Source organism: Python bivittatus, unplaced genomic scaffold, assembly GCF_059951505.1.
Source record: "Python bivittatus isolate LINGU-HERP-01145 unplaced genomic scaffold, Pbiv_v1 ctg000210_np1212, whole genome shotgun sequence".
Classification (NCBI taxonomy): domain Eukaryota; kingdom Metazoa; phylum Chordata; class Lepidosauria; order Squamata; family Pythonidae; genus Python; species Python bivittatus.
Genome location: NW_028277053.1, coordinates 1,743,537 through 1,752,202, shown reverse-complemented (window position 1 = coordinate 1,752,202; position 8,666 = coordinate 1,743,537).

Here is an 8,666-nt window from a genome sequence, read left to right as displayed (position 1 = left end):
GGTTTCTCCTGCTCCTGCCAGGGAGCAGAGTCTTCTCGAGAGACGCGGTTGGCCAAGTGTGCATGGAGGCGCCTGCTTCGGGGGGGGGGGGGAAGAAGAGAGAACAATCCCGCGGGCTGAGGTTCCGGCGGACCGCTCCGCCCTGACGTCATCCGTTTCAGCCGAGGAGCTCCGCGAGGCGTCTCGAAGGAAAGGTGCTGCGGACTCCTGGCGTCTGGGAAGTGGGGGGCTTCGTGGGAAGGGGCGGGCGGGAAGACTGGGGAGTGGAGGGTCAAAATTACGGAATGAAGCCTTAGCAGTTTGTCTGGGAGCCTTAATTCGGGTTCATTTCGGCCCACAAGTGTGGAGTTCGAGCCGTAAAGGGAGGGGGGATGGATCACCGAGAGAGACCCGTCCCTCTCCCCCACTTCAGCAGGGGCCCTGAAGATCCCTTAACCTAGGAATCTCTCAAAATAAAGATCTGCTCACCCTGGGGATCCAGGGTCCCTCCAATCTAGTATTTTTAGGGCCCTTGGCAAGGCCTCCTCTTCTTTCTGGCTCCTCCAGCAAGTCTCACTTGAACATTGTTCGGCTCAGAAGCAGTGAGTGAAACATTCAGCAAGGACGATTTAGGTCATACCTAAATTCTTCTTTCTGCTTTCCTCATTTCCTCTTCTTTCCTGCCCTCCCTCCCAAAGATTAATTACCCCACCAATAGCCCCTTCCTACTCATTTCTTATACACTCGCTCACTGAGATGAGGTCTACTAACAGTTTTTTGAAGGGGCTGGAGATTTACCATTTGTTTTACCCAAAGGGCTGGCAAGATGCGGCCCAACTTAGTTTGACCCCGCTTCTTCTCATTCTCTGGCCAGTAGCTTTGTGGAAAAGAAAGATGGAAAGGAGTGACTGCAGAAAGGTGAAAGGTTTTCCCAAAAAGAAGGCTCGCTCCTTCCTTCCTTCCTTCCTTCCTTCCTTCCTTCCTTCCTTCCTTCCTTCCTTCTTTTTCTCTTACCTCCCCCTCTTTTGTGTGTGTGTGTGTGGGGGGGGGATGAACAGAAATCTTAAAGGTAAAAACGACATGAAAGAGCAAGTCAAGAGGGGTGACAGCTTCAGACGCCTGGCCTGGCCTGGCCTGAGCTGAGCTGAGCTGGGGAGAATACATACCTTACTTTCCCTCCTTGACAGATTTTATGACAAGCCTTTCTTAGCAGATGGGCCATATTAGCACCAACCAGCAGCAAAAAGCACTCGAACACCTTGCTGATTCCAACCGGATTCAAAAACACCTGTTCAATCCTGCGTTTTAAACCCGGGAACTTAAAACTACCTTACTATGACCAGCTTGTAGCCTGTACCAGTTGTAGATGTTTGCTCACCCGAATGTCCTTATTTTCTCTCTCATTTTAAAACCACCCCTGAACTGAAGCTGGTCTGATAAGGGTCAAAAGTATGTGAAATGATTCTCCAGGAGTCTTAATGGTGGTTCTGTGGCTTGTTTCTGTGAAGGAAAGAACAAGGGGATGAGGGAGGGAGGGAAGGAGGGAGGGAAGGAAGGAATAAAGAAAGGATAAAGAACAGGATAAAGAAAGGAAGGAAGGGTTAGGGAATGGGGATAGTGGAATGTAGAAGAGACAGGGCTAGTGGAGGAAGGAAGGAAGGAAGGAAGGAAGGAAGGAAGGAAGGAAGGAAGGAAGGAAGGAAGGAAGGAAGGAAGAATAGAAGGAAGGAAGAATAGAAGGAAGAAAAGAAGGTTGGTTTAATAAAGAAGAAAGCGTAAAAGGAAGGTGGAATGAGTGGAAGAATTACATGTAATTGAGAGCAAACTGATGAAGAGGAAGAAAAAAGTTCCGAGTACACTGCGGAGTTTTAAGAGTGACACTTTTAACAACAGGAAGGAGAAGCTTTCCCTGCCCTCCTGTCCTCCTCGGTCGCCCGACGCCTCGGGGAAGCGAAGGCAGGGCTCGGGCGTCTTGGTAGAGGCGCTGAGAGAGCGATCAGCAATCGAAGGCTGACGAGGCGGCCACTGTAGCGCGGCGCGTCCATCCCTCCCAACTCCTGCTGCTCCACTTAATATAATTAAGATGAGAAAACTCAAGTGGCGTTAGAAGGAAACAGATATTAATGGATTGCAAGGGAGAGCATTCGGGGGCGGCTGCAGTGGCGAGGGCGCCGGCGGAGCACTTCCCCCAGGCAACCCGACGCGCAAAGAACCGCACCGGCGCGCGACCTGGGCTGGGTAGAGGAGGCGGCGGCGGCGGCGGCGATCCTTGGCACCTGCCTCGGTGGCGGCGGGGTCGCCTGGCTGTCCGAGCCATTCGGCCAAGGGGAGGCGTGTCTCTGGGCAGCTCTCCCCCCACCCAGCCCCTAACGCTGCCTGCCTGCCGGGCTACATGAAGCGCCTTGTTGGGGGGGGGGGGGGAGTGACACGATTTCAAGGCGCAGGCCGAGAAATTGCGCTTGCTTGCTTGCATCTCTTCCTTTCTCTGTCCTCCTCCTCCTCCTCCTCCTCCTCCATTAATTAGATACATCACACCGCCTGACACTTTCCCTTTGAACCCCATTTTCACATCCAGAGTCACCACTCAGCCGAAGCCTTTTTTTTTTTTAAACGTAAATTCGAGCAGTTTCAGGCTTCCCTCTTGCACGGATCTATTCAGAAGTAAGTCCGACTGACTTGGACTTCCCGGCGGTTCGGTTAGGCAGGCTGAAGGGTTCAAAGGCAAATTCTGAATCTGAAAAGGTCTGGATCAAGAACCGAAAAGGGGTGAAATATTCGGAAGGTCGAGGGGGCTTGGGAAAGTTTCGCTTGTACTCCCCCAGCCGCCTGTATTAGCTTTTCCTAACGCCAAGGGTCCAAATCAATTTTGGTTCGCCCCCACCGAACCGAAGCTTCGGTTGCAAATGAAATCCAGCCAACTGGAGGAAAACGATTCGAAGTCAGCTTGTTTGCGTAACCCCGGCTTCAAAATCAGTTCCACCGGTGGAGTATTAATCAAATCAATCAAGACTGACAAATGAGAAATATTGGCGAGAAGGTGACAATTTACAACTTTGTTATTAGTTAAGAATCGCTCTCCTTGTAAGAGTAATTAATAACTCTCTCGCATGGCAACACGCTGAAGACGGGGGGGGGCGGGGGTGGACAAGGCTCTGAAAGAAAAAGGAAGACAGGAGCAGAAAGAAAGAGAAGTGAATGAAGGGTTAGCGGAAGAAGGCATCGTATTTCTTCTTCAAAAGAGAGCGAAGATGGATGTTGGTGTGAATTATCAAGGGCATGCAGAATGTCTGTGCCTGCTTGCGTGCACACGTCTGCATGTGGTCCAGAATTATTCGCGTGAGAATAACACTCACGTGGAAAGCCAAAGAGTTATATGCATACTCCATGTATAAACCAGAAGTAAACAACGTTCGTCCTTTTGTCAGATCTCTATATCTATGTCTACTACATCTATCCACGCACAAACACCCCCGCATGAGTTACTAGAGGCTAGTAAGGGATTGGGTGTGTGCCTGTGCGTGCACCTATCTGTCCCTAAATCAAAATCTAGATTTATTTCTATACATATACATTTTGAGGAAAAGAGGGCAAACAATTGGCAGCAGATGTAGAATTCAGTTCTCCCAAACTGTTTCCACCTTCCTGCTTGTCTTTTTCAATAGCCTAGTCGCCAATTCAGAAGAGGGATCGACTGCGCTATAGAGTTAATACAGAGAATTTCCCTTTTATTTCTGCGCCCTTCTCTCTTTTCCTTTTTCACAGACATGCACACACACACACACAAAATCTTCGCTAAGCTCCACCCCTCTAGTGGAGCCCCAAACACTCCTAGTTGTTGTTCTTGTTGCTCTCGTTGTTCTTGTTGCAAAGCTCTAAATCATCCCTGAACTTTCTAGACAGGAGGAAAATAAATCTGCTTACTTTGAGCAAAGGTCCAAGTTCTCCGGATTCTTTTTCCAACCTCTTTCAAAACTTCCAAAACAAGGACAACCACCGCTCCCATTTTTTTTTCCCATATACAATTGGGGAGGGAGATATATAGATATAGATATTCATATTCATATTCTCAGAAAGCTTGGTGGTGGCTGGCTGAAATTGTGGAGGGGGGAGGCGAGAGGGACAGAGGCAAACTTTATCTCTTCTTTCTTATAAACTGCCAGAGCTTTGCCTCCGTAAAGCCTCGTCTTGGCTCTACAAAAGGTAGTTCCCTCAGATTGAGATTTATTGGTTTCCAAATGAAAAGATTCATTTGATATAAGAGGTTAATTCAAAGTTCCTTAAACCGTGACTGGCATTAGCAAAGGCTTTTTTGCTAGCTCAGCACAAAGGCAGTTCAAAAGAGCCTTTAAAACACACACACACATGCACACACAGTCAGTTACGCGCGCACACACACAGGCACGCACAAACATACTCTCACACTTGAGACTCAACTGCGATTTTCTTTTCACTTTTGTTTCTTTCTGCGGTTACAAAGCTCTTGGGCCGTGCGTAGGTAGCTGGAAGGGTCTTTCTCCCTCTCCTTTGCCTCCCCCCCCCCCCGCAGCTGAACTTTGCCATTTGGGTGTTGACCAAGCTCTGCTCTCCCCCTCCCCCTCCCCCTCCCCCCCCGAGTTTTTAGAACTAGCGAATGAAAAGATTGATTAATAATCAAGCCATCATCACTGGGGACAGGGACAGGTAAGTTATAGAAAGTTTGCAATCGAAGAAAAGCGGAGAGAAAGGGAGAGAAAATGGCATGGTGGAGGGCAAAAGATTTCAAGAGAGCGAGGGAGTGTTAAATATTAAAAGAGAAAGGGGTAAGGCAAGGCCTGGCTTTGGACATGTTTATTTATTTGGAAATATTGGATTTATTAAAGAATGCAGTCCTGGGGATGGAAATGCAGAAGGGGGGGGGTAAAGAAGCTGTAGGCCTAGCCCGAGTGGTGTGTGTAAGGATAGAGGCGGGCGGAATCCTCTTGTGGAAATGCTAATGGCGAACATTAACCCTTCTGTTTGTTAGGCTGGAGAGCGCAGCCTGACCCCGGGGGGCGGAGGGCGGGGGAGGGGGGAACAACTCACGCGGAGGCAAAATGTGCAAGAGGGAAGCTTTGTGGCTAGCGCGACACAGCGGACAATAGGAGCTCCCGGTGGTGCCCTTTCCGTCTTCGACCGGAGGGCCCGGTTCAATGAAGACGGTGGATTAAAGCGAACCTGTTTTGCGATCGACCCCCCCCCACCACCACCTTCTTCATGCACTGAATGTATTTTCACTGAAGGGTGGGGGGAGAGAATGGCGCCACATCCTTTGAAATGAACGAAGTATCACCGCGCGAGGCTTCTCTAAACTCCCCGCTTCTGATCCCCAGCCAAGCCCAGGAACGGGAGCGCGCTCCCGCCCCGGCCCTCGCGCGCGCGCGGGCTTCAGCACACGAACCCACCCACAGGGCTGTTATTTCGACTCCCTTTTCTGCAGAGCCTCGCACTTGGAGGTGAAAATCACGGAGAGGAGCGTGTGAAAACGCTGGCCGTCTCTCCCTTTTGTCGCAAGAGAGGTCGGCTGAGGGAGCGGGGAGATTTTTACCCGGGTTAAGCAAAGCGGAGAAAATGTGTCTTTCAGCGGGGCAGTTGAGATCCCTAGGATATCACTTCCGGGGGGGGGGGGAGATGCCGTGTGTGTGTGTGTGTGTGCGCGCGCCTGTGCAGAGGGGGATGGTCGGCAGGGTAGGACGGCTAGTCTTCGAAGTGAGACGTCAAGAAAGGGGAGGGGGAGGGGGAAGCATCCTGCGAGCAGGCCGGGCGGCAGGACCAAATAAATAAATAACAGTGGGACAAATAATGTAACGCGGGAGGGGACGTTAACGAGCGGTGGCGGGGATGTCGGGGACGAGAAAGGGGAGAGGAGAAACGCGCGTGCCTGTGTGCGTGTGTGTGTGTGTGTGCATTGTGGGTCAGGACTCTTTGTCAGGCGCAGTTCGTGACGAGAGCAGGAGCGAACGAGTAAAAAAGGGTAATTTCGAGGATCAATAAGAGCGCCCAGGCGAGGCTCGGCCTCCGCGCCCCGCGCTCTCACTCCGGTGGGTCCTGCTGCGTGGGTCTGGTCCTGCTGGCGGCAGCGGTGCCGGAGACGGAGCGCCAGGCCGGCTGACTTGGCCAATTCCCGTAGTTTCAGATCCCCGCCGTTCCGAAGGTTGCCCGGGTCCGACCGGAGCACCTAACCCATCTGCGTAGCTCTCTCTCTCTCTCTCTCTCTCTTTCTTTCCCTCCCTCCCTCGCTCCCTCCCTCGCTCCCTTTCTTCCTTCCTGGGATAAAAATAAAGGAATAATCTTTCCTCGAAAGTCGCAACCTTGTAATAATATATTTTTGTTTCTTTTCTTTTCTTTTCTTTTTAGAAGAGGGGGGGATACCACGATGCGCTGCGACGTGTACGCTCTGCGGGCATAGCGAGGGAGGCCGGGGCGGGGGGGGGGGACGACACCCGGCGTAGATTCTCTCCGCTGTGTGTAAATATAGAAGCGAGATCGGTACACACCACAAAGAGAAAGAGCGGGTGCGTCAGGATCCGACCTCACGTGTGTTCCCTACCCATTGGAACACGACTATTAAGGCATTCGAGTCTTGTGCGTCTCTCTCTCCCCCTTCCTCTCTATGTATGTGCAATATATATAAATAAATATACGCGTGGGAGCGAAAGAGAACAGGCATATACCATGATCATGTTATAAGGTGTATTTTCTCCCCCTGCAGAGATTTCTGAAACAACCTGGCCCTGCTTAGCGGCCTATTAAGTGGCATTAAGGCAATAAAGATACAGCGAAGGCCCCCATTCTTCTGAAAGAAATACCTTTAGGATCCATTACCTCTTAATCAGAAGGGAAGAGGTTTAGAACTGGAAATTCTGTAGGGAAACCCCACCTCCCCTCACCCGCGCCATTTCCTCCAGTGTGGGTTTGTTTCTGTTTTCTGTTTTTAAGGGTTTTATATGACTCGGAGTTTATTTTAAGGACAGTTTTCCAAGCAGTTCGAAAGCGACTGTGGCATTTATGGGGCTAAACCCGCAGAACTTGAAGTGCACCGTATCTTGCTTAAAACCCGCTTCTTGGGAAAGTGCTGGGTTTCCTGAAAGTTTCCCCCCATTTCTCCGATCTGAAAATCAGAATCAAACCGCAATCGCTCCTAATCGGGCCCTTTTAAATACCGTGAATTTTCAGACGCGATTTTACATCTTCCGGCAGAACAACGCGATCTCGGCAGCTGCTGCCGCGCTTCTGAGAATGAGCAACTCAAATCCCCATTTTAGTTTTCATTCCTGGAGCTCAGATTTATTCCAGCAACAAGGGTTCCTCCTCTGGAGCGATTGACGCCTGGAGTTGCTGGGGAGTTCTCTGGAACCTTATGAACCACTAAACGTGAAATGCTGATGATAACTATTAATAATGCCTAGTAGCTAGACTTGGGGGTGGGGTGAATGTGTGGACTGAGATGTAATAATGTTGGTGAGTCTGGATCCATTGCAAAGGGGATCAGGAAGAAGCGATGGCAATGTGCCCTGATATGTCTCCTCTCCCCCCCACCCCCCATTCTCACCTTGATTCATTCCCCTTAGGACTGAAGTTTCATAAAGTTCCCCTCTCCTCAAATCCTGGCACAGAAGAAGAAAGCAGGTCAGGTAAGCAGAGGTCTATCCCGTGAGGGCACTCCAGGATGTTCCAGCCCCTGTTTAAAGCCAGCACACTCTTACCTCGGAGTAAGTCTCCCTAAAATCAAGAGCCTATAGGATAGCATTGGCCCACTGGAAAGATATCTGGATATTGCTTCCTTTTTTTTCTTTTCCCTTCTTCAGAGAATAAAGCGACATTATGCTTAAGTCAAGTGCCTAGGTGTTGTGGGTCCTGAATTACTTGAAATCCAACTATGGCCAAGAAAATCGATCTGTCTGTCTATCTATTTATCTTTGTCTGGAGACCATTGTCTTCTTCTGTTGCCACCACATATATCCTTGCGGTGAGTTTCACTGATGGGTATTCCAGTCCAGTGTGCATAACGCTGGAAGAGAAATGTGCGAAGTTTGTTTGCTTGTTTATTGCTTTTTATCGAGCCAGGTCCACAGGCAATAAAAGCAAGACACCCTCAACTTTATTGTGTGTGTGTGTGTGTGTGTGTGTTAAGTGGGAAGTGATTCTGCTTTTGTCTCTGGAGGCACAACGCTTCACTCCCATCCTAATCCAACCCATCCAGGAGAAGGCCATCCATCCCAGCTAAGGGAGGAGGAAGGGTAGGAGGAGGAAGGGCACTCTGTGTTGGAAAGATGGCCCTCTTTCAAAATCCTTTTCCAGATCAGGAGTGGCCAGAGTTCAAGTCTGAGATCTCTATTTGGTGTTTTTCCCGGACCTCCAAGACCCACCACATGGAAGGTAGAGCAAAAGGTCTACCTTTAGACTTAAAAAGAAAATTTAAAAAGAAGTGAAGCCCAGGAATACATTTGCAGCATTATTATGGAAGAGAGTTCATACTATTTACCCCACCCTACATTAACCCCAGCTTGTGCCATTTCTGGAGCCCCTTCTATTTGGAGGAGCTAAGGAGACAACCTCTCTGAAACCTCGATGGAATCTCCGTCCTGATCTGCTGCAGATTTCAACACTGTACCAACAATTCATACTTCCTGCCCACCTTTGTCCTGGGCATCAGAATTGGCAGAGGTGCC